The sequence below is a fragment of the Mesocricetus auratus genome, unplaced genomic scaffold (assembly GCF_017639785.1).
Source record: "Mesocricetus auratus isolate SY011 unplaced genomic scaffold, BCM_Maur_2.0 Super-Scaffold_100676, whole genome shotgun sequence".
NCBI lineage: Eukaryota > Metazoa > Chordata > Mammalia > Rodentia > Cricetidae > Mesocricetus > Mesocricetus auratus.
In genome coordinates, this window is record NW_024429266.1 from 174,725,315 (window position 1) to 174,751,822 (window position 26,508).

The 26,508-nt window shown below is 48.6% G+C and overlaps 1 non-coding gene across 1 annotated transcript; it reads left to right on the top strand.

Moving 5' to 3' along the window:
• Positions 1 to 1,185: 1,185 nt before the first annotated feature.
• LOC101824231 lies at positions 1,186 to 22,755 on the top strand. The gene is made up of 4 exons (XR_002381938.2): positions 1,186 to 1,360; positions 1,635 to 1,847; positions 9,635 to 10,010; positions 21,768 to 22,755. It is a non-coding gene; the product is annotated as an uncharacterized LOC101824231 (transcript).
• The last annotated feature ends 3,753 nt before the right edge of the window (positions 22,756 to 26,508 follow it).

The following is a 26,508-nucleotide window of genomic DNA, read 5'->3' on the forward strand; positions in this document are numbered from 1 at the left end:
GGCCACAATGGGCTTCTGAGTTCATCCAATGCAAGAAGAGATTTGAGTATTTTTCTTTTTCCTCAACCCTACCTCAGTGTGAGAATAACATTCCCTAGAGGTCATGTTGCTAAATCATTATCATCAAAACATTAGTTTTTAAATTGGCCCTTTTCACTTAGGGGTGCTTTTAAGCTGAATATTTGTAACAAATTAATGGCTTCCTGGGACTTTACTTGAAGGGAGCTGACTTGGAAAAGGCTCTTGATCATGTGGGACCCACAACAGCTGGACTTCACTTGAGCTGAGAGTCAACCCAGGGATCTCAAACATCTTTCCTCAGCCTTGCCAGAATCCTATTCCCAATCTAGACCATTTTGAGTTTAGACCCTCACAGAGTGTCTCCCCCACCACCCACACTATCTCAGTTCCATCCTGCCCTCTCCCCATCTCCTGCTGGGGCCATCATCACCGTTCACCCGCCCATGTCTGTGGCCCCTTTCTGTTCTCCAGACTTCCAATTCTTTCTCCCCACTCAGCTAGAGTGTACTAGCTAAGGGCTAGTCAGGGCCTAAGAGTGCCTTCCATAGAGGTCCCTGCACGCTCCTGCCACGCTGAAGCTCATCCTTCAGCCCTCTTCCTCTGACCCCAAGTCTCTCACACCCTCCAGCTAAATCATCCCCATCTCTGCCAGGAGAGCCCATCTGTGTCCTTCACTATCTGCTTGGGAAAATCCTCACACTGGTAGGTCCCTCCAGAGTATCCTGTCTCTGCAAGAACATTTTCATTGGAGAATATTATTTTAACTATGTAAATATGTGTGCATTTGCTTATGCTTTGGAATATCACTTTAACTGTGTAAAGGTGTGTTACTTTTGTTTATGCTGCATTTGTTTAATGATGTAAGGATGTGTGTTTAATTACAAAGAGAAGTGTTGCATCTGTTTCACCTTGCCTGCCTAAGGCACCTGATTGGTCTAATAAAAAGCTGAATGGCCAATAGCTAGGCAGAGAAGGGATAGGCAGGGCGGGCCGACAGAGAGAATAAATAGAAATCTAGAGCGACAAGAGGAAGGATGAGAGGAGAGAACAAGGGACACACCCTGGACAAGAAGCCAGGCAGCCACAACTGGCCAGACATGAGAAGCAGTGAAAGTAAGAGACACTAAGGAAAGAAAAGTGAAAAGCCCGGAGGCAAAGGTAGATAAAGAGAAACAAGTTAATTTAAGTTAAAAGAGCTAGCCAGGCATTCAAAACTAATAAGTCTCTGTGTCATGATTTGGAACTGGTGGGTGGCCCCAAGGAAAGAAGCCTGGTACACCTTCCCTCCAATCAACTCCTGCCCCCACCCTGTGCTCTGGAGGCTCCTGCCATTGTCCAGGTGAGCACAAGGGTGCTGTCTTGGTGTGTTCTTCGCAGCCTCATCCCCCAGCTCCTCATCCCCCTGGAAACAGGGGCTTTTCCTCTCCAGTGCTTGCCATGACATAAATGCTGTCATTCCACTTATCCAGTTTCACTCTCTGCAGTTTCTATTACGGCTAATTTGAAAATATGACATGGAAAATTCCAGAAATAAGCAATTCATTTGTTTTAAGTTGTGTGCCATCCTGGGTACCACGATGAAGGCTCACATCATCCGGCTTCATCCCACACAGGATGTGAGTCACGCCATTGTCTAGAATGTCCATGCTGTGTACACTGCTCGCCATCTAGTCACCTAGTAGCTGACAGTGGAGACTGCCACAGTGCCACAGTGCTTGTGTTCAGGAGACCACTGATGTCATAGTCCAACACTGCCGCAATGCTTACGCTGTGTGCCTCTCTACAACTCACCGTACAGGCATGACGTCAGCCGGTATCTCAGAAGGGTGAGTACAGAACAATGGGATGCTCCAAGAGGCATGCTCGTTGACCTTTTACCATAGGTTTAAGGGGACTGTCCATGTTATCAATGTTAACTGTTGTGGATTTCTTACTGTACCTAATCTATAAATGAAACTGCCATGGTATTCGTGTGTAGGAGGGAGCATGGCCTGAACAGGTTTGATATGATTCTGTGATTTGTGGTGTCAGGCATCCACTGATGTCTTAGAGCACATTCCCCTGGAAAAGCAGGGAATGCTGTGACTGTGGATTGAGATAGTTGTCGGGATGAACAAGTGAAAAAGCCAGGAGGCAGATTAAATGACATTTCCTTAAGAAACCAATAAGCAAATGAAGTAATGGGTGATACAGTCAATGCCTATAAATGGCTAAGGAACAGGACCTTCTGCCAAACTTTGAAAGTGCTGGTTCCCAAACCTGGCTATGAGTTTAAGGCCCCACCCCCACCCCATCTCAGATCCACCCACTCGGAGTCTTTACATGAAGGGCAGAGTCTCAGTGTTTTAAATTCCCTGGTGTCTCAGGTGCCCTGGAGCTGACAGTCTCAGAGTGTGGGCCCTGGGCTCCCACAGCCTAAGCTGAGACATTTGTGTTCCTTAAGTTGCACTATGCTGGAACATTGGAAGAGGCTGATGTGGGCTTGCTCATTTGCATGTCTGATAAGCTTTCAGTGCTCTGCTACTGGCTGTGGTCAATCGAGGCTGTGTTCAGGACCTTTGTACATGGAGAGGGTGGGGGGAGGAGGGAGGTGCTGCCTGCTGGTCTGGGGCAGGAAGCCTTATGAGTGAGGTAGATTGTTCCATCAAATATTGCTCTCTTTCCTTTCTCATCTTTGTAGATGACACAGCTGGGGTCTGGGGAAGGGTGGCAATTTGCCCAAAGCCTGGTATCAATCTTAGAAAAAAAAAGTTTATAGCATTGGTGTGTGCCTCAGTCAAACGTGTTTGATGCTCGGTGCTCAAAGCCAGGCCCCTTAGCTAGCCTTTCCTCTTGCTAGTTGATAGCAACCTCCCCAGGTCCCTCTCTAGAGATGAGATGGACCTGGGGGATAGGGGTGGGGATCAGCTCTATTTCCTGGCTTGTGAAAGAAAGCAAGGGCTATGCTGGCACCCCACACCCCACATCATAAAGGAAGGAGCAGCACCCCACACCCCACATCATAAAAGGAGCAGCACCCCACACCCCACATCTTAAAAGAAGGAACAGTACCCCACACCCCACATCATAAAAGGAGCAGCACCCCACACCCCACATCATACAGGAAGGAGCAGAGCTGGGTCCCCCTGCTGAGCCCTCTGCCCTGGTATTGACTCCTATTCCTTTTACAGAAGGTCTCTCTTGGGGTCCCCAGATTTCACACAGCTCCTCTATCTCTCTGCCTGTTGCATGCTCTCTGAAGATGGCTTTAGAGGCAGTGGGCTGGAGACCAACAGCCACCTCTCCCCTTTCTCCTCCACACCAAGTTCTGGTTTTGTTCGGGTGTCAGGTTGCCCCATAGTATAGGTGAACATGGCTCTGCTCCAGCTGGTTGGTGAATCTTAATGGGTCTATTCCTAGTCACGTGGTCCTTTGCCCTGGATAGAAGTTGGTAGAAATCTGGGCATAAGAGTAATCCTAGCCAAGAAAATATGGTGGACAGACTTGGAAGCATGGAGTTAGGAAGGGTGATTGTTTGTTGCTTATTTTTTGAGATGGAGTCCCTTTACATCCCCAGCCAGTCTAGAACTCACTAGACCAGGCTGGCTTCCAACTCACAGAGATCCCCCTGCTTCTGCCTCCTGAGTGTTGGGATCAAAGGCTTGTTGCCACCATGCCCAGAAGATTGGGGTCTTATATGGTGAGGAAAAAAGATGGACGCGTGGGTGGAAAGATAAATAGATGACATTCAGGAGTCATGATCGACGTGTATAGTACAGTTCTAACAGTAGAGCTCAGGTGGTAGACATTCAGATGGTCCTATGCTATTCATTTAACTTGCCTATGTTTAGAAGTTTAAAACATAAAAAATACTGAAACATGATGCCAAGCATTTAATGAAGCCAGGTGTGTGCATGCTCTAGGACCCAGCAATTCTATTCCTAGGTGTTTGCCTAACAGAGAGGCAGGTTTAGTGTTTGTCCCCCACTCTCTGACAGTTTGGGTTCTGCTCAGGCTGCACTGTGACCCATAAACACTCAGTATTTCTCAGAAGCCTTGTAAAGTGGGTTTGTTTATCAGGAAAAGTTACTACTCTGGGAAACAGAACCTTCATTCAGTGGCTGATGGAAGAAGAGGCAGACTCCCACAGCTAAGCACTGAGCTGAACTCAAGAAAGCCAGTAACAGAGAGGGAGGACTGATGACCAAACGGATTAATACTGGGCTGGTTTAACCCCCAGAAACAGCTGACCTGACAAGGGTTAGCTCTTGAATCCCAGGCTGATGCCTGGAAATCCAGCATGGGACTGATCAAGACCTCCTGAATGTGGGTGTCAGTGAGGAGGCCTAGGTAATCTATTGAGCCTTGGGAAGTAGATCAGTATTTATCCCAGGTATACAAATGGACTTTGGACTCCCATCGAACAATGTGAGATGCACTCTCACCCTGAACTCTTGGGGGAGGGTCTAGGCCCTGCCCGGGATGAAATGACAGACTATGGACACCCCCATGGAGGGCCTCACCCTCCCTGGGGAAATGAGGGGATATTGGGGGGGGTTAGGGGGCAGGAGAGGAGGGAAATGGAGAGGGACCTGGAACTGACTTGTGAAGCAACCTTGTTTCTAATTTAAATTTAAGTTTAAAATAATAATAATAATAATAATAAAGATAGTATCCACTACCACAGCCCGCCCTGCCCCATCTCTGGAGAAGGCATCTAGTTTTCTATTAACTCAAGTAAGATTGCAACATACCAAAGCTCCGTGCTAGTTCCTAAGCTGTTCCAGCTAATTCTCCCTCCTCCCGGATACCCGTTCGCCTTATACCTGGTGAGCCTCCCCCCCCCCCACCACACACACACGCACTACCCTGCTTCTCTTTGCTTCCTCAAGAGCCAGCCTTGGCAGTTTGGAATAAACTTTTTTCTTTTCCACCCACGGAGCAGCCATTTTGGTAGTTTCTTTACTGTGCCCTTGAATACAGTGTTTACCAAAAGACTGTACAAAAACATTCACTGAATCATCTCAACAGGCTTCTGCTGGAGACCACAACATTCATCAACAGAAGGACAGGTAGACTGAGATTTTCAAATAATGGAAATAGACATGAACAAGCCACAGCTCCAAGGGACAGATGAGATTTCATCAGTACAGCGCTGGGCAAAGGACACTGAGAATTCTGCCTGTGTGGCAGCATGAATGTAAAGCTCACAAGTAGGCCAGTCTAAGCTGCAGTGACACCTCGGGGCATTGCTTATCTCTCTAGGAGACACAGACAGAGGGAATATAGATGAAGGAGTTCTGGGGGAGGGACTTGTTGATCTGGTGCTGGCTGCAGGCAAGTAGTGGGATCTCCTGCTTTCTTCTTTATTTTGTGCCGTGGTTATGCGTTTAGAATGCATATGGCTGTAGGAAAGCACCCCATCCTTGGCTTTCTGTGCGAGGGTGGCGAAGCTTGGCATTTCTCCTGCCATCCTATGGCCAGGTGAGGAAAGGCCAGCCTTCTTGGACGGCACACAGGAAGGATGGAACCCGGCGACCTTGACTCTGTCCTCTCTCCTGGCTTCTGTTTGGGATGGCAGATGCCTTCACTGGCTAAACCCTTTGCTGGAGTTGGCACAGTAAACCTAACAGAAAAGGCCAGAGGGAAGCTTGGGTCCTGTATGTACATGACAGGGACAAAATCATGGCATCTGTCCTCAGGCAAAGAGAGCCACTTTTACTGTTGGGGAAACTGAGGCACAGAAAGGCAAGGGCAGACACAAAGCAAGGTGGTCGTGGAGCTGGACTGCTAGGCCTTTTCCTGAATTCTAAGACAGTATCAGTGACAGCTCGCTCCTCTCTGCACTGCTTCTATGAGCTCTTCCCCAAGTTGTTAGTTCTCCTCAGTCCACCCCTTGATGCTAAGCTGGGATCTCCTGAGGGCCAGGTAACAAGGACAGATTCTCTGAAAGGAACAGTAACAAGTGTGGGGTGACTGCTCTCCCCCAGCCACCCTCCCCTCCTTGCTGGTAAAATAAAAAGCCCTTTTGTTAAGGCGGGGTGGACTCTGCCCTGGGGCAGTCCCCCCAAAGCATGATAACTCTTCTCCTTTCTTTCTGGTGCACACTTTGCTCTGCCCAGAGCCAGAGAAGACGCCTTCCTTCCCCTAAGCTGGCCATTCCATGGTCTTTCTCAAGCCCCGTCTTTGGCGCCCTTCTACAAGACTTCCTGGACTCTCCTGCTTCTATTTGGTCGCCAAGTTCTTGCTCTGCTTCAGAAACTAACCTGACTGAGGCAGTGAGGTAATAAAGAAAAACCAAACGCACAGGAATCCGGGATCAGGGGATCTGGGCTCTCTGATGGAGAAACCTCAGCATTCTGGATATCCAGTGTGTTAATTATATACAGTTGAACTGGGAGGCAGGTTGTTACATACAGCTGAAGGAAGAAGTGTGATTATTACATACAAATAAACAAGAAGGCAGTGCTTATGGTACACAGCAGGATCGATGAGGGAGGTTTAGTTAATCTCAGTAGGAGCAATCTCTGTAGGGGGCAATTTCCAGGCCATAAACATGGAGGGAGGGAGCTATGGTGGACCTCTTCTACATGCACTATCAACATTGGAATATGGACCAGGGGAAGTATGTGCCATCTCTCTGAGCTTCACCCTTGTGGGGGAACGGTTTTGCCATTTCCCCATGGGTCTTGAGGCTATGTAGTCCTTGACATGGTCATGCCCATGTCTTCAGCACACATCTATCCAGACTTCACTCACTCAGAGCCTCCTCTTCTCCACATACAAGGCAGTCAATAAAAAGGCAGTAACTCCTGTGCCTGGCCCTGGAGAGGCGCATTCTCATTCAGCTACTTAACAGCCTTCTGAGGTAGCAACAGGCCTTGCAGGCCCTGCTGGCAGACTGAGGAGCTGAGGACCGATCAGAACAAGAGACCATGTCAAGTTGCACAGAGTTCTCCCCTCAGAAGAGCCCTGACATAGCCTGTGGAACTGCCCAGCCCAGCAGGAAGCACTAAGCCCCAGTGTGGGGTGTACCTGGCAAGACCAGGATGGAACCAAAAGCTCAGTGCACAGTGATTCATATCGCCCACCACAGCTCCGTGAGACAGACACCACCATTAGTACCAGTTCACAGAGAGGAAACCAGCTATCAAAAAGAATTTGCTCTGCCAGCTATTACCTGCTCATCACCAACATACTCCGTTTCTTTACCTAGCAACTAAAGCAGCCAGCAAGAGCTTCCACAGTGACTAAATACATTGAAAGATTTGTTGGAAAGCATAGTGGACAGTGTCAGCAAGGTCAGAGAGCAATGCATACCGTAATAAATGGTGGACATGTGCAGAAATAGATCTTTTAAAAAACCACTCTGCACATAATTTGTTAAGAGAAGTGTAATAACGCGTGTTCCTTTGACTCAGCCCTCCCTGTTCCCAGACTTACTTTCTTAGTCATTGTTCAGAGAGGTGACCAACATTTCCAGAAATGTCACCATGGCATCACATGTGACAACAGTCATAGAAGAAAGAGCTCACTGGAAGCTTGATGACAGGCTTTTCAGGATAGTTGTTAGGCACCCCCTCCCAGCTCAGCAAATACCCCTCAGTCATTCAATGTGACATTGAAAAAAATAGCAAGTGCCGCTTTGCTTCAAGGGGCTTCAATTTGGTGATAGGTAAAAATAGAATGGAAAGTTTCCACATTCAGACAGTCTCTGACTCTCAAGGGCCAGATGTTTTTAGCTGGGCTGTCATCTAAAAGTGACAGGCATTTGGCAGAAACCATACCTCAAGTCTTTATTTTGAACTGTAATTTTTCCTGGGCTGGTAATATTCCATGTAAGACTGTGTTGCCAGGCAGAGCCACTCATCAGTCACAGGATGAGATGAGCCCACTGCTACTCTGCAGCTGTCATGTGATCTATTGTGGATGTAGCACTGGTTGAGTACTTCCTGTGATTTTTTTTACTTCTGATATTGGGATGTAACCCCATCTTCACACAATACCACATGTACCCTGTTGTAATGTTGCTTCTCAATTGGAAGGAGATCTTGGGAGATGGAGTAGGAGTGTTATCAAGATTAATCAAAGTACCAGCTACATTTGCTGCAGAGGTAGGCATGACACCTGATGTCGTTCCTACTCATAGCAACTGCCCTGGTTTAGGTTTACTATTGCTGTGACGAAACATGACAAAAGCAATTTGGGGAGGAAAATATTTATCTGTCTTAGGCTTCCACATCATCTAAGGATGTCAGGACAGGAACTCAAAATGGAAGGAACCTAGAGGCAGGAGCTGATGCAGAGTCCATGGAAAAGAGCAGCTTACTGGCTTGCTCATCCTGCTTATAGCACCCAGGACCACCAGCCCAGGGGTAGCACTACCCACAATGGACTGGACCTTCCCCATCAATCACCAACTAAGAAAATGTCCTGCAGGCTTGCCTATAGCCCTGCCTCAATGGAGGTTTCCTCAGATGACTTTAGCTTATATCAAGTTGACATAACTAGCCAGCATAGTAGCAGATCCAGATGTGATGGCACATGCCTTTTATCCCAGCACTAGGTAGGCAGATCTCTTGAGTTCAAGGCGTGCCTGGTCTACAGAGGGAGTTCCAGGACAGCCAGGGCTACACAGAGAAATCCAAAACCAAAACCACCAACAGCAAAAGAAACAAAGCAAAAACCCAACTACCTAGCCCAGCAACCTTTCAAGATAGTCACTGTTGTGCGGCTCAGTGATCTCAGTGACACAGGCACAGGAAATTAGACTCCTAGCTGCTGTAGTTTGGATCCAGAACTGGAGTGCCATTGCTCATGTTGTCTGTCACTGTCAACACCCATGGGCGGAGGCCAGAACTGAACCCTTAAGTTACGCTTCATTCAGAGGGCCAGCAATGTAAGAAGGGGACTGGTTCACACCCTGGGAAGCATAAACCACCTGGGCAGGTGGTCAGTCTCATCCCTGGATTTTGTGGGGTCGATGTCCGGCACATCCCCCACCTCAGTGGTCTGTCTGTTCATAGGCACCCTGGCTGTTCATAAGGCACCCTGACGGTCTATGTGTTAGGGCCTTGGTCCTCAGCTTGGCACTGTGAGACTGTTAGGGGTTGCTTTAAGAGGTAGGGCCTAGTGGAAGTCTTAGGTCACTAAGGACAGCCCCAGGGGTAAGGAGACCCTGTCCCCATCACCAATTGTCTCTTGTTTGACACATGTGATCACCAGAAGCCTAAAGGTAGCAGATGCATTGACCATAGAGTAGGAGGAAAGACCAGAGCCCTTCCCGAGATAAGTGCTGATTGTCCCAGGGATTTGCACAGTATCAGAACTCTAGGGCCTGTGCAGCACCCGCCCCTGACCCTGCCCTCTACTCCTCTTGAACAGTTGCTGGGATGACTTTGCATGTGGATGGTGCAAATGCACACACGGCTTTTACCACTCTTTTCTAAGCTGTTTGCAATGATCATCAATCAGTTTTATAATCAAGGTGGAGAGAAGGCAATAAAATCACTGGGTCATGCAAAGAGTCTGGAAAGTTCCTGAAGACTGTTATTCCCCAGGTGTTAGCAATAATGTTTTCCAGATGGTGGAGTGTGGTTTCACTTAGTGCTCTCTTACTTTGTCGTTTTTCTAGTGGAAAGGGAGTTCATGGGTTATTTAGAATTCTGGCATGGTGTCTCCTGAGGTTTCCATGGTGGTCTGTCATGGCTGGAAGAACCTGAAGATGAAGGTGGTACCTGCAGACCCTTGGCAGCACCCCACCTCCACACCACCCCTCCCCGACATACACCGGAAAAGCTTGGAGCCAATGCCAGCTTGTCTCTCTTCGTCTGCTCCCGGGAGAGCCATGTCCTCGCTCATCTGGAACTTTCAATTAACCAGGCACCAGGCTCCAGCTCAGAGGCTGAACAAATGTTCCAGGGAGGGGAGAAAAATCCAGCCCCAAAGCACTGGGAGGACATTTCCTTTTAATTAAAGTGAGAATTAAGGCAGCTCTGAAACCCATTCTGGTGAGACCAGAAGGTGGTCGGGAGGGAAGGTGGCTGGGGATGTGTTCTTGGGAGAGAGGTGGAAGGCAGGGTGCGGGGTATGGGGAGGGAACCATCCTCCCTGTAGTTCTCATTAGGCCCCCGCAGGTCTGGGGCTGCTAATGCACAAGGACCGGTGAATGGCATCAGATGGTCCTGATAATTAGAACCCATGACCCCCAGGGCCGCCTTACTGGGACAGGATTATTGCTGACACTGGCTGTTAGGGTACATGGGAGGAAACGCTTGAGCAGATGGAGTTTACAACAGGGTCCTGGGCCTCCAGGCTCTCTATCCACTCTTCCTGAGCCAACCTCCAGAGGCCCTCAGCCCAGAGGAAAAGGCCTCAGCCTTTGGGTCTGGATCTCTCTGGCATGGGCGTGGGTGTTGGGAGGCAGCAGGATGGTGGTATCACATAATAGTGACCCCCAGTTTCTGGATGTCACCACAGCTTGTGGGGTGAGTCTGTCCCTTTTCCCCTCCTCCTTCTCTCCTCCTCCCTCACCTCCCTCTCCCTCCTCCCACCTGATGGGCTGCCAATCAATCTTTTGAGCCTCCAGAACTGTGAGCCGAAAGTACAGTTGTCCACTTCCTTCTTAAGCCCATGTGAGGCATTGATGGTGAAACTGGCATCCCTGCTCACTGGACTGCAGTGCGGAGTCACTAGTAAGCTTGCGCATGGGGCCAGAGCAGTGCCTGCTTGTGGCCTGCACTCACAGAGTGTCGGCTCCCGGTTCACTTTAGGGTCACTTCACACCGAATCGATGGACTCATCTTTTCATGCCAGGTCTCACATACTAGCCACTTGGGATCTCTCTTGGTAGGTGCACAAAGAGGCACAGAGAGGCTAAATTACTTGCAAAAGGTCACACAGCTCCTAGGAGGAAGCAGAGTTAGGACTCAATCCCATTGACCACCTGCTCAGCCATCCTTTCATCCAGTTTCTGGGGATGGGGATGTAGCTATGGAAACTGCATGCATTGAACTTTTAAAGACTAAACAGGGTAGCTATCAGAGTTAGATGGATGGGGTCATGGTTTAGACAGAGATTCAAGCTTTAATCTGCTTCCTTCTTGACCAATGAGAGGAGAATGAAAATCCCCACTTTCTTGAGCAGCAGAAGCAAGAGTAGTATATAGTAGGATCTGTGGGGCAGGGGACAGAAGGCTCCCTAGACAGGCTACTGCCCCCTCCTCTACCCCATCCCTGAGCCAATGGGACAGCCAGGAGTGAGGCTCTGAAACCCACAGTCAGCACTTCATGGGAAGAGATGAGTCAGGGTGCCCTGGGCATGAGATCCTAGCAAGGGTTCCACCAGGCTTAGGCTTCAATGTAGGGAAACTGTCCCCTTCCTAAGAGTTGGCATTGTAGATAGAGTGAGGATACCCATTGCTAGACCAGTTCAGCCTGTGGACAGGCCTGAACCCCACCCTCCCTGCCTTCCACCCCACCAGCCTCCTTACTGCCTCAGAGGAATCTACCCGAAATGCAGACCTGACCATGTTGTACTTGGAGCTAAAAATCTCCTGTGGTCCCCACCACGTCCCCACCAAGACCATGCCCATTGGGTGATAGATACACAGTACAGTTTCATGGGCACAGTGTACTCCCCTCACACGCCCAGCTTTGGTCACTCTGCTTCTTTGTGCTTTGGACACTTTGCTTGCCTGGGCTTCTCTCTCTCTCTCTCTCTCTCTCTCTCTCTCTCTCTCTCTCTCTCTCTCTCTCTCTCGTGTGTGTGTGTGTGTGTGTGTGTGTGTGTGTGTGTGTGTGTGTGTGTGGTGGAGGTGCAGGTGTACTTGCCAATGCATACACACATGGAGGTCAGAGGTTGACTTTGAATGTCTGCCTCTGCTGCACTCCACTTATCTTTTTTTGAGACAGGGTCTCTCACTGAGCCCAGAGTTCCCTGCTTTGGCTAGGCTGGCTGGCCAGCAAGTCCCAGAGATCTGCCCATCTCCAGTCCCCCAGCATCAAGGCATCCATCATTCACATGGGTACTGGAGATCTGAATTCAGGTCTACACTGAGTTATCTCTAGCCCTTACCTGGGCTTTTGACCATGGGGTCCCTCTGCACAGGTGTCCTTCCTTCTCTCCCTTCATCTGAAGCCACTAGGTTCCACCTACATGTAACCTTTCTGTCTGAACTAACCATTTCTTACTTGAGAAAATCTCGGAGCCAGTGAGGGTCCCTGCTGAAGATGTCCACAGCCCCAAGTGTTCCTGTGCTATAATTATCTAAGAAAGGGCCAGTCTCCTTCTCTGAAATAGGATTCCTGCAGCCAGGGGATTGAGGTGGGGTTTCTAATTCTTGTATGTATAGTGCCTGGGGCAGAGAAGGTGATAAAGAATGGATGCATTCGTGGATGTGTGGGTATGTAGATGGATATAGAGAGTGGGGGTGGGTGGATGGATGGGTGGATGGATGGATGGATGGATGGATGGATGGTGTTTTACTTTGGCCTCTGTTGCTGTGATAAACACCATGACCAAAAGCAACTTAGGAACGATAGGATGTATTTCAGCTTATAGTTTATAATCCATCGCGGAGGAAAGCCAGGGGAAGAACTCAAGGCAGGAACCTAGAGGCAGAAACTTAAAGCAGACACCATGGAGAAGTGCTGCTTGGTTGGTTGCTGTGGAGTGGTCATAGTCCCATACTTAGCGAGCTTTCCTATATAGTCTGGTACCGCCTTCTTATGGATGGTGCTGCCCCCAGCGAGCGGGTCCTCCTGCGTTAATTAACCAGCACAGTTTCCCCTAGACATGCCTGCAAGTCAGACTGATCTAGGCAGTTCCTCAAATCAAGTCTTTCCTCTCAGATGACTCTAAGCTGTGCCAAGCTGACAGTTAACACTAACTAGGACATGAGTATATGGAAGACAGATGTGTGGGTGAGTGAATGAATGGGGTGGGTGATTGGATGAGTGAGTGGGTGGATGGGTAGGTGAGTGGATCAATAGATGGAGGATGGGTAAACAAATAGATGAGTGGATAGAGGGATAAGTGGATGAATAGATAGATTAGTAGGTGGGTAGATGAGTGGACAGATTAATGGTTTGGTGGTAGATGAGCAGACAGACTGGTAATTGAGTGGGCAGATACACTGGGGAATGGACGAGAAGGATAAGTTGACTGCTGGCTGGGAAAGCTGGCCAGGTGAGTTAGCGAATGGACACAGGGACAGGTGGGTGTTGGTCCTTGCTTTACTGCTAGAGAGAATAAAAACACCCCAGTATTTGAGTGGCAATGTTCAAAGCCACTGCTCCTGGCCCCATTCTTTATCTTTAAATGTTCTCAGTGGCAAGAACATTCCCAAATCAGACTTAATTCTTCTAAATCAAGGTGATGCTCACATCACAGAGCCAATAGCTTTGAAGTGGAGTCGTGCAGCAGGACTCAGTCTAGTCCCAGCTGCAGACAGGCCCACCTCTGTCTGTGCAGGCTTCCGTCACCAAAAGGAAGCAGCAAAGGCATTCTGTCACCCCCGTGGCTACCTCTGACCCGTGAATTGACCCTTTCCTGACAAGTCATCCGAGTGTAATCATGCAGTCTGTGGCCTTTGTGTCTGACTTCTCGTCTTCCTTAGACTTCTGTGTCTTGATAAACAGAAGTCCTGAGAGCAAGATGAGGACGGGGTTATTCCAGCTCACAGCTGTAGTCCATCCTGGAGGGAGATCAGGGCAGGAACTTGAGTCAGGAACTGAAGAAGAGACCATGGAAGAATGTTGCTCCTCACGGCCAACTCAGCCTGTCAGCCCGGGACCGTGTCAACCACAGTGATCTGGGCCCTCTCACATCCATCATCATTTAAGATACTGCCCCACAGGCCAGCCTGATGGGGCATTTGAGGTTCCTTCTCCCCAGATCATTCTAACGTACACACGCACGCACACGTCTGCATACTTGCCCACATGCAAGTACACTCCCAAACCAAACCCTACCCGCCACATTTCTTAAGCTTCTGTGGCCAATAGAAACTAGTTTCTGAGATCAGGGAGGATTCTGAAAAACGGGACCACCATGACTGCAGCCCGAACCCTTTTGTTCAGGAGCTCTAGGAAGCATCTGAGTCTGAGAGGAGGTGGTAGAAGGCTCCGGAGATAGGCATGGGAGAGAGTTAAAATCATGCCAACCCAGAGGCTGGTGAGATTGCAGTAAGCAGGAACTGGGGTGCTCTTTCCTGAACTGGGGAGCTTTCCCCATATCCTGTGAATGGGCGACCCTCCTCTGTGTCGTCCATGAACACAGAAGGCTCCCTGGGTGCCTAAAGCTTTAGTGCCTTTCAGTGACTCTCACTGTGGCCCTGCCGGGAATTCATTGTACAGGTGCTCATGTGGAGTTCAGAAAGGTGAAGTGACACACTCATCTGATGCAACAAAGTGGCTTGGCTGAGCCTCAGACAGTGCACATCCGGCCACAGCGTCTGTGATATTGGTTCCTATGTCCTTGCATCAGGTCTCACAGCCCAAACAGAATCGGAGCCCTGAAGGACTTTGGCTCAGGTTTTCTGCTCCCAAAGAGCCTTCTCAATCCATGCCTGCTGCCACTGAAGCCCCAAATCCTGGTCTCTCCCAGTATCTACTGGCTCCCTCTGCAGGTGGCAGCAAAGGATGCCTTCATGGTACAAGGCTGCCACCTGGTGTCTATGATGTGTACAGCAGCCCAGGAGACTGAGGCCAAGAACTGACAGGCTTGTTTACCTGACTGATCTCATTCAACCCTCTCTTGGCCCTACAGGAGCTACCCTTTTGTACGGGAAGGAGGGAGAAGGAGGGAGGGAAGGAGGAAAGGGGAGGGAGGGAGGAAGGTGACAAGGACAAATAAGGATGTAACTCCTTTTACACGAGGTCTCCAGAGCAGCTGGCTTTGTAGGAACAAGATGAGCAGCGGAGTTTGTTAGGAGATGAAGGACAGAATGGCGTCCTGCCTAACAAAAACAGACTTTCATTTTCATCAGAAAAAGGAAGTCTAGAGACAGTGGTAGCGATGGGTGAGCATGGCAGTGAGTGTCAATTTACTTCCTGTTGCTGGGACAAAAGACCCTGACAAAGGCAGCTTAAGGAAGGGCTATTGGGATCTCAGTTCAAAGGGACACTTCCATCATGGTGGGAGGTCATGGTGGCAGGAGCATGACCTGGTTGGTTCTGTCACATCTACAGTCAGGAAGCCAAGAGAGATGCTCAGCTCATTTCCTGCGCCCACTTTCAGGATGGGTCTCCTTACCCCAGTTAACCTAAAGTAGAAACTTCTGTGCATGCCCAGAGGCGTGTCTCCTAGTGATTCTAGGACCGGTCAAGATGACAGTCTTAACTACCATAATGACCCACAGGCATCCTTAACACGGTAGGTTTTGTGTTGTGTAGTTCATCATCATATAATTACCGGACTCAGCTAAGATGAGCAAATACCCAATCGTAAGAGAACGTGTGAGTTCATAGTGAGTGCAGCATTTACGGAGCTCTTAGTGTGTGCCCGTTGCTATGTGTTGTGTTTGGCACGTGGGTGCTCAGGCCCTGCTGTGTGATGGGCACTGTCAAGGCTCTTGTGATGCAGTGAACAAAACCTGTGCCGTGATGGAGCTGGTGTTCCGTGGAATAGACAGTGAGAGATGCTGAAAAGTCAGGCGGGGGTGGGGTTATTGCTACAAAGAAACAATAAAGCAAGGTAAAAGGGTAGGGAGTTGTCCGTCTGAACACAGATACCTGGTGGGTATCACTACATAGGAAGTGACCTATGTAGAAACTGGACCCTGAGCTGTGAAAGACCAACACAGGAGCCCCTATTTCCATCCCTCACCATTGCCAGGGTCTCCGGGCTTATGCTGAGCTTCTGCCAGTTTCTCTGTGTGCCCCCAGCAGGTGGCACTGTGGCCCGAGAACAGACACTACTGACCATCCTATGGTGTTAACTGAAAAGGCTGCTTATGCCAGGCAGGAAAAGAGGATGCCTGGGTCAGAGGCCTCCAGGGACGATGACAAGAGCATCCTGATAGGAAGACCTTTGCTACTATTTCAACCTTCTGTCTGGTCTCATCCATTTCCTGGATGTTGTCTCTGTTTCCTGTTTTGGGGTTGACCTGCAGGTGACGGGGGGGGGGGGGGTGCTCTGGGCTAGGCATGCACTCACTCCAAGAAAGAGCTACAGTGATGCTTGCCCCCAGAAACTCCAGGTGATACCCAACACATGGGAGCCATGGAACCTGCGTCATGTTAGGGGGGATTTCCTGAAGCAGAGAAACCAGGTGTGGGGGTGTTCTGTGGGGCTGGAGAACTTAGAGCTAGCTGTGGAGAACCACCTCACTGCAAAGGCTGTATCAGAACCAAAGGGATGTGGAAGGAAGACATGGGAGTTTACAGGGGAATGGTATTTGGGGCAGAAGGATGAAGGCAAGGGGCCTCTTAGGATGGCAGAGCCAGAGCAGAGTAAGCCAGGACCAATATGGCAGAAGTCAGAGCTGTCACATCATAGAGGACCTTGTGGGTTAGCACAGAAGCAAGAGAGCTGTAGCTCTCTGAGTGACACAGAGGGAAACGTTCTTGACTGCTGTGTGGCATGACTCTGGTTTCTATGTTCACAGCCCATGCTCAGTGAAGGATGAGTGTCTGTGCCCAGGTGAGGCTGTGGCAGCAAATGACCCCTTATGGTCCCAAGGCTTCTCTCTGTTACACAGGACTACAGAGGATTGGCCCAAGTAGGTGACAGCTCTTCCTTGGGGTTCTAGCCAGATAGAAGAGCAGTCAGTTTAGGATGCAGTACTTCCCGTGTGAGCTTCAAGGCAGAGGAAGAGTCAGAACCTTACAGCAACAATGCTCCTGACCAAGAGGGGCATTGTCCTGGTCAGGAGCCTTTCTACAAGTTAGAGTTCATCAGGGAAGGATGTTGCCTCAAGCTTCCAGGCCCTCAGAGGACAATGGACTAGCAAAGGACACCACACTGCTGTTAGGACGGCCACAGTGAGCATCCTTTTCTAACGAGCATAAATTCTAGCTACACCCCTCCCATTTGGAGGACTGGGTACCCCTGCTTCTCGAGTCTGTGTGGAAGTTGGGTGAGAGCAGAATCAAGGTTCCCAGTGCTAGATAACAGCTTCTTCCCGCAGGAGCCAGGCCACGTGGTAAGCCCTGCCAGCGTCCCTCCCAGGCCACCACCACGGACGCGTCCTTATCTTTTAGTTCCAACCAAAGACCAGTGTCTCACCCCTTCCCATCTCTCCTGGTCCTCTACACAGAGCTTGCTACAGCTCTCCTGTCCGGTTATAGTCCCTTTTCCTCTGAACAGTGTGATAAAATCCAACAGCCTCCCTGACATTCAAGGCTGCTATGGTTGTGATCAGAATGTGTTCCCTGAGGATTCAGGTGTTAAAATTCACTCCCTATTGTGAGGTACAGGGGTGGGTGGAAACTCAATGTGGTCTTGGTGTTTGGAGGTAGGGAGGCCTTGGTGTTTGGAGGTAGGGGTTAGGGATTAGATAAGGGTATCGGGATGGTGTCTTATTCAGGAGAGGATGGGCGGGTTACACATGTGTTCCCAGTCTATGTGATGTCCTGTGCCTCCACCAGATACTCTCAGAAAACAGCCTTGGTGTTCCAGAACCATCGATGAAAGAACCTCACTTTTTTTCCTTAAATGTTTGTTTTGATACAAGATCTCACTGTAGCCCAGGCTGACTCCGAACTCACCATGTAGCTGAGATTGACTCATGAAAACCTTTCCTTAGCACTCACTCATTCTGTGGCCTTGGTAACAGAAAGCAGACAGCCACAGAGTCCTTTTGGAACCCAGTGTCTGTCCTCTCCCCTCCTCTTCCACCATTCCCTTGCGTGTGGCCTGTACTAGCTACCCAGCTCTTCTCTCTACCTTTCCCTGACTGAGTTTCCGCTTATGCTATTCTTCTTCCCATGACTCTCCCCTCTGCAAAGAGTAGGAAAACTTGGGTTGCTTGTTCAAGACCCAGTTCAAGTGCACCTCTGTCTGAGGTTCCCTGCTCTCGCCTTGGCAGAGGGACTGGGCTCTGCTGGCCTCATACAGGCTTTGTGCAAGCATTGTACCATTTCATGGAGAGGACTTGCATTTGCAGATTCAGTGTCTGTCAGGGTCCTGGAAATGACCTTCCCAAGTGCTAGAGGGGCATATTGGCACTTGTCCCTACCCCCGAGCCTACATTGTACCTACTGTGCATGTAATATTTCTCTTATAGTCTGCTGTTGCCTTAAGAATAAAATGCCAGTGTATCCATTGGCATTTTCCTTTTTGTTATGTTACAGTTAGAAAACCCCACCCTGGAACCCCCTGCCAGGGCAACAGGGGCTATGCCTTAATTATCTCTCTGCCTCTGTCAGAGCTCAGGCAGTAATGAATGTTTGCTCAGAGCAGTGAGTAAATATAAGGAAAGCATGGTTATTTAAATGTGAACGGAAGAGTCTGTAATTGAATGGATAAGCAAACACATCCGAGAGTAAGTGAAGGCATGAGTCAGCAAATGAAGTGGCAGGTTTCAGACCCAGCAGGATCTGTGGCTGGGTCATTCCAGCCCCTGCGCCCTCAGACACATGTGCTCACAATTTCTGTAGGTATGGCTGCAGGGATGCCCCATTCCTCAGTTTCCCACATTGCAGATGTGCAGGCATTGGCCCCCACCTCAGACCTGATTCTACTTCCTGAGTGAGGCTTTGAAATCTGCACCAGCTAAAGCTGCTCAGGGGCCTCTGAACACACTGTCCCTGTGACCTTCAGCTGCTGCTGGGGGGCAGCGAGAGGAGCAGTGTGTCTGCCACAAGGACAGGGACTGACCTCCTAAGTCCTCAAAAAAAGGTGGACTTTTGGTGCATCCATTCCTCCTCCTCCACACCCCAGTCCCGCAGTGAGGGGGCGACAGAGCCATGAGCTGGAGCCGGTGGTTGCCATGGCAACACATTAAGAGATGAGAAGCTGCTTTCAGTTTTCAGTCTCAGCTTCTGGAAAGGGGTCAAGCATGTGGGGCAGAGAGCAGAGTCTGGAGGTGAAAATCACTGCCACCCCCACTCGATCTTCAGAGTTAACCACATCTTGGCACACTGCATGCTCGAGGCCCGCCACCAGCACAATCTTAAGGAAACTGGGAAGGGGTGTTTCCATTTCACAGGTCAGAAAGCTGGGACTGGGATCACCTGCCTGGCCATCTGGCTCTTGGACTGGACTTCTGATTTCAAAGTCTGCACCCTTGTCTCTCTAAGAGTTGTCTATTTTGGGTCAACAGACCAAGACCTCAGAATCGCACTGGCTTGGGGGAATTCATGTATTGGTCCACTAACCCAGACATCTTCTCATTCAGGCCTACACACCCAAGCAGAGAAGCCTCTCACACTTGCTCATGAATACAGGGAAGCACACGCATACACACAGCAGCCTCATATGTATGCCCACACATTCTCGCACATGCACACACTCTCACATATAGACACAGCTACAATCACACAAGCAGGCACACACTGGTCCATGGAAGCAGATATCAGGCTTCTTTGGGCATGATGCTTTGGAGTTTGTCTTCTCTTAGGGTAGCAGTCTGTTGCTTTAGCCACTAAACCTAACCTGGGCTGTGTTATCATGTTCTGGCCCATGCAAAGTTAGCAAGCACAGGGCTGGGGAGATAGGGGAGGGTAAATTGTTTGCCTGCACACGTGTGAAGACCTGAGTTCAGATTGCCAGAACTCTCATTAAAAGCTGAGCATGGTGACTTGTACTTAGAATCCCCAATCCCAGTGACAGCAAAATGGGAGGCCAAGACAAGAGAATCCCTGGAGCTCCCATCCAGCTAGCCTAGCCTCCTGGGCAAAATCCCAGACCTGGGAGAGACCCTGTATCAAACAAAAGGTGGAATGACACTCGAGGTTGGCCTCTGGCCTTTGCATGTAGCCCCACACACGTGCTTGCGCACGCCTTCATGTTACACACATCACACACATGTTACCAAGGCACATTGCAAGGATAACCTTGGGAAGGTGTGTTTCTGTTATATATTTCTGTTTTCTCTCTTTTGTTCTTTGTTTTCACCATGAAAGCATGCCCAGAATGTTAGAGGAGAGCTCATTAAATGCAGAACCAAGTCATCTCCTCTGTCCTAGCTGAGATTATCCAAAACTTGACTGCTCCACAGGCAAACAAATCATCAAAAGTGAGGCTAACTGAAACTGGAACTGCCAATCAAAGCCCAGGTGACTCAGGAGTCAATACCTACTTACAGTGTGGCACTGAGGTTTTGTGCTTACTTATTGCGAGCACTGCAACCAATGAATAACTGGTAGGCATATATATTTAAAAAATAATGTGGAAGGACCTAAGCAATGTGTTCATCTTTTAAATTATATCTTTTTTTTTTCTGAGGCAGGGTTTCTCTGTGGCTTTGGAGGCTGTCCTGGAACTAGCTCTTGTAGACCAGGCTGGCCTCAAACTCACAGAGATCCTCCTGCCTCTGCCTCCCGAGTTCTGGGATTAAAGGCGTGCGTCACCACTGCTCGGCGTAAATGATAACTTTATCGAGAAGTTATTCATGTAAGCATTATCCTCTACATTGTCTTCCCACGACCAGAAACAACTTGGGGAGTGGAGTGGTTTGAAAGACAATGGCCCCCAAAGGGAGTGGCCCTATTGGGAGGTGTGGCTTTGTTGGAGTGTGTATGGCCCTGTTGGAGGAAGTGTGTCACTGTGGAGGTGAGCTTTGAGGTCTCTCTTGCTTAAGCTTCACTCAGTGTCACAGTCTCTTGCCTACATCTCTCAGCTGCTTCTCCAGCACCTGCCTGCGCGCCGCTTTGCCCCTCGCCATGACAATAGTAGACTAAACCTCTGAAGCTGCAAGCGAGCCTCCTCAATTCAATGCTTTCCTTACAGAAGTGGCTGTGGTCATGGTGTCTCCTCACAGCAGTAGAAACCCCAACTAAGACAGGGAGGAAAGGGTTTATTTCAGCTTACAACTCTCAGGTCACACTCCATCACTGAGGAAAGTCAGGACAGGCTCTCACGGCAGAAACCAAAGCAGAGGCCATGGAGGAGTTCTGCTGATTGGCTTGTTCCTCGTGGCCTTCTCATCTTGCTTTCTCATAGTACCACTAGACTAGGGGTGGCACCGCCCACAGTGAGCTGGGCTCTCCCATGTCAATCATGAAGACACGCCAAAGGCTTGCCCATAGGTCAATCTAGTGGAAGCAGTTTCTCAATTGAGGTTCCCTTTTTCAAAATGACTCTAGCTTGTGTCAAGTTGACATAAAACTAGCCCCCCCTCTCTTCCTCCCTCCCTCCCTCCCCCTCCCCTCTGTCTCACACACACCCCATGCAGTGATTTATAAAGTCAGATTCACAGTCATAAAGCCAGCAGCAGCACCTGATTCCAGACTTACCATCTTAGAAAGAAGCCCACACCCATCGTTCTCCATTTACAGTCAGAGACTCCCATAGCCTTTTGTGTCTAGCCATTTTCACGTGCACAGTGCTTTCAGGGCCCACCCTAGCATCCACTAATGTCAGTACTGGATAATAGTCCACTGTGAAGGTGGAACAGAGTCTGTCTGTGCATTCATTAAATGACACACATTTGGGGGAGTGATGTGTGCTGGCTACAGCCAGGGCAATAGCTCTGCCAGCTTGGACTTCTGTCGTGCTTTTCCTACAACAGAGAGTGTTTGGGGGAAGATGACTTGGGGACACTTCTTGGGCCCAGTGTGATATACAGATGTGGCTCATTGTCCCTTTCTTGTGCGGGTTAGTGCTATCCACCATGGCCTAAAAGTGGTTTCCAAGAATCGCCACCCTGCCCTGTTGACTTACCTCATCACTGCCCTAACTGAGCACAACCCGGGATGTGATGATGCAGCTCTATGAGAGCCCCAGGGTGAGGGCAAGAAACGTGTGGGAACTAGAGGGCAAGCAAGATCGGAAGTGGACAGAGGCTACAATCTTGGATTTGGACAAAGAAACTTGATCCTCAGACACTGTTATAATTGGGCTCAATGGTCATCACCATCTAATCAAAGTTATTTTCCAGTTGCAGAGGCAACACATCCCCAGTAATGCAGCACTAACCAGTATTCACACACCATACATTATCCTTTGTGATGGAAAAGATACAAAATAGAGTTTACCAAAGCTCCTTGTCTGAAGGATCTACACCCAAAGTCATGCATGTCTGTGAAATCATACATGTTCTATGCACTCCAACTCAGTACAAAACAAATGTCAGTCAACAGCATGGCATTAAAGGGGCCTAGCATTCTTTTACCTACATAGAAAACATCAAAACAAGATGAAAACTACTAGAATCAAGTAGAATATACACAAAAAGGACATGGATTAGAGAGATGCAAGCCTGAGTACCTGAGTTTGATTCCCCAGGACCCACATGTAAAAGCTGGACATAGCATTTGTCTGAAGTACCAGTTCTGGGTGGGTAGAGACTGGCACATCCCTAGGGCATGCTAGCCAGCCAATCTAGCTGAACCTAAAAACTCCAGGTTCAGTGAGAGACCATGTCTCAAAGAATAAAATGGAAAACAGTTGAGGAAGACCAGGCCTCCAGATGTACACACTTACGTATATGCAGCCGCCTGAATAAACACCCACACATAAATGCAGGAAAGTAGGAAGGTGTGGGGAACTTAATGAATATGCATCGTTATTTGGCTTTGTGATGTTTACAGTGTTTGCTGTTTTTAAATCTCAAAACATTGTGATTTTTAAAACAAATTCTAAATATTCGTTATGTGTACCTAACTTTTTTATAATCCTGAATATTTTCATTAAAGAGAATGCCCCAAATTCTGTCCATTTCACCTATTACTTTTCCCTCTCTACAAAATACAGGTGGATAGATCCATTCTGGTATGCACTTCATAGCATAAGATGATGACAGACAGACACACATATACTCACGTAGGGCATACCCCAAGATCAAGCGCTCCCCAGGTGCAGACATGTGTAGAGGAATGAGTCCCTTGGTCAGAGTGTGGTCTCACTCTCAGAAGCTGCAGGGGAGCTCTGAGGAGTGTCAAATCCAGTCAGACACAAGCACCACAGTCACTTTTGCTAACAGCCTGCTTGGCCCTGCTCTCTGGACCCCAGATGCTGTTTACCCATTACAGATGGATGGATCTTTTGGCACCCTTCTGGCTTCTGGGTCTCTCCGGCAGTGTTGTCTGGGACTGAAGTGAACATGAACTGAACTTCCCCTGGGGAGACTCAAAAGCCAGGCTTCTCCCTAAGGACTAAACTGTTAACTGGAATTTTGTCATGGGGAAGGATAACAAATGTAAATATTTGTGGGTACTGAGCCATCTTAAGTCTTTTTCTGTTACTATAACTGAACACTATAAACTGGATAATTTATATAGGAAAGAAATTTATTTCTTATAGTTTAGAAAGCTGAAAAAAATCCAAGATCAAGAGACTGTTTCTAGTAAGTGTCTTCTGGCTGGTGAATCCCAACTCAGGTCAGAGCAGTGCCCAGTGAGGCCCAGCATCCTGGTTCAGGTCTCTTCTTCCTACTCTTAGAAAGTCATGGTCCTGGTGGACTAGGTTCCCACCTTGACAACTTCACATTACCTTAGTTACCAAAGGTCATCCTTGGAAGGCTGTCCCTGGATTAAGCTGCCACCATCCTAAACACTTCACCATGAAGACTGAATTTCAACATGTTTTTGTGGGGACACCTAAACCACAGAGACAGCTTTCTGTTTTCACAGAAGTGTGAGGACTCTCTCTCTCTCTCTCTCTCTCTCTCTCTCTCTCTCTCTCTCTCTCTCTCTCCCCTTTACCATATACATTTTGATCTCTCACTCATTCTCCCCTTTTCCTCCTAACTACCCATTTTCTTACCATGGTCGACAAGTCTTTACTATAAAGGCAGTTGATTGGCATTTCAGGTTTTGTGGGTCACGTGCATTCTTAAGGCAGTCCACTGAGACCTTGCATGGACAAGCAAGCATGCCTGTGTTCCAATACAGTTTTAGTCACAAGAAGCACAGGCTGCAGGCAGGAGTGTGAGGCCCCTTCTGGATTCACAACCCTCTGAGAGAAGGGCCTGAGTCTGTCCTAGCCCTGGATTTCCAGACCTTAGCTATACCTGGCATGGATGGGTTCAGTGCTCACCTATGGCAGTTGGCTGATATTCTGTGTCCGTCTGTCTGTCTGTTTGTCCGTCCTTTAGTTTGCTTCTCCCTTGTCCTATCTGTCCACAAAATATCACAAAGGCTTAGCTCTTCAGAAAAACAGTCCCCTGCTCCTAGGAACACGGAAGATGTCTATGAGCCTTGGTCGCTTACTTGTGCTCATAATCATTGGTCTCACAGGTCTTAGGCAGGTGACAGGAGGCCCACACTTGACCCAGCCTCTCTGGAAAGGCACAATACTACCCAGAGAAACAAAGATCCAAAAGACCCCAACAGGACCAAGTCTGGCTTTCCATCAGCTGGGCAATGGTCCAAAGGAGCCCCCTCCCTTTCTGACAATCATACCTTTTATTTTAGGGTTCCTATTGCTGTGAAGAGATACCATGACCATGGCAACTCTGATAAAAGAAAATATCTAACTGGGGCTGACTTACAGTTTCAGAGATTTAGTTCGTTATCATCATGGTGAGAAACATGGCGGCTTGTAGGTAGACATGGTGCTGGAGAAGAATCTGACAATTCTCCATCTTGATCTACATGCAGTAGGAGACTGTGTGCCACACTGGACATAGATTGAGCATATGAGACCTCAAAGCATACCTCCACAGTGGCCATTTCCTTCAGCAAGGTCACATCTCCTCCAACAAAGCCATACTTCCTAATAGTGCCACTCCCTAAGGGGCCAGCATTCAAGCATGTGAGTCTGTGGAAGTCATTCCTGTTCAAACACCACACCTTTTCTCTTCTGAACAGCAATAGTAACTATGGGAAGGTTCTTTTGTCGCCACCATTTTGTCCTCCCAAATAGGGGTTCCATATAGTTAGCCCCCATAGACGCAGATCTACACCCACAGATTCAATGAACATGGATCAGAAATATTCTGGTGGGGAGGTGTTTCCTAAACAAACAAGGATTTGTGTAGCATCTACATGCTGCCAGATTTACAGTCTAGAGATGACTTAATGTATATGGTAAGTCTGTGTAGGCTTTATGAAAATACCACAGTATTTTATGTAAAGGACTTGAGCATCTGCAGATGTTGCTATCTGTGTCCATAGATGGTAGTTCCTATTACTGAGTGAGGAACACTGTGAGGACTGAAATTTGAGGCTTAGCAGGTATACAAGAAACAAACACTAATGAAGTGTTCCATATACATAAAACACAAAAATAAAAGAGGTAATGGACAAGTGGATGGGTTGTTGAACCAAGAATGTCTGGGGATAAAGATTGATTGTGCAATCAGGCACATTTTAAGAAAGAGTGTGGGGATCAAAGGCAAATGCTATCATTGGACAAAATAACCCATATCCTCAGGGAGCTCAGGGCAGCCTTGGCCCAGCTTCTTGCCTAGGGTAGGAGGCTTCATCATGGCTGTAGGATGCTCTTTACCACAGAAGCAAGGTTGACAGAGGGCATCAACTCTGATGTCAGAAGTGAACTTTCCAATACCTTGGTGGGGTGTGTGTGTGTGTGTGTGTGTGTGTGTGTGTGTGTGTGTGTAAGGGAGAGAGAGAGACAGAGAGAGAGAGAGAGACAGAAAGACAGAGAGAGAGAGAGAGGGAGAGAGAGGGGGAGAGAGAGAGAGAGAGAGAGGAGAGAGAGATATGCTCCAGGGTAGGCAGCTGCTTGGAGCTCATGGTCCCAAGGCGGCCATCAGCATCTTCTCCATGTTGCCCCCACCCCTTCAGAAGCCACCACAACAAGGGGTCCGTTTATCTTCATGGAAGATCAACAGCAGAGGCTTTGCTGATTAGCATAATGACTGTTAAAAATAAATGAGTTTCCAGAGGTGAAATCCGTGGCTTGTTAGGCAGCTTAATGGATGCCGGAGGCAAGCACTTGATGAGATGAGTGGAATTCAGAATATATAGCTTGGCTGCAGTATTTCAGAGGCCCTCTCTCCTGGCATGAACCAAGGGTAAGGAACCAGTCAGCCCCAGGAAGGCACTTATGTATGTGTCCCTAATAGACTGGGTCCCGTCATCAGCTAAGGGTGACTTGGGGTGGCCTATAGACTATGACCATATTCTATCTGTCTTGCATTTAACCACATAGGGGGCTAACTTTCTCATACTAGCTACTTATAATTAATATCTTCATGAGGGCAGAACTCTGCCCATGCCTGGAAAAAACCTGACTGCACAACAGCTTGATAGCAAAGATTGCCTTAATTCCTTTCATATTGCTGTGACAGAAATACTTAGCAGAAACAATTCAAGACATTTATTTTGGTGACGGTTTTAGTTCATGATGATGAGGAAGGTGTGGAATTGTGGTTCAGCTTGTGGCAGTGGGTGTGTGCAGCAGAGGCTGCTCGTATCATGGCGAATGAGGAAGTAT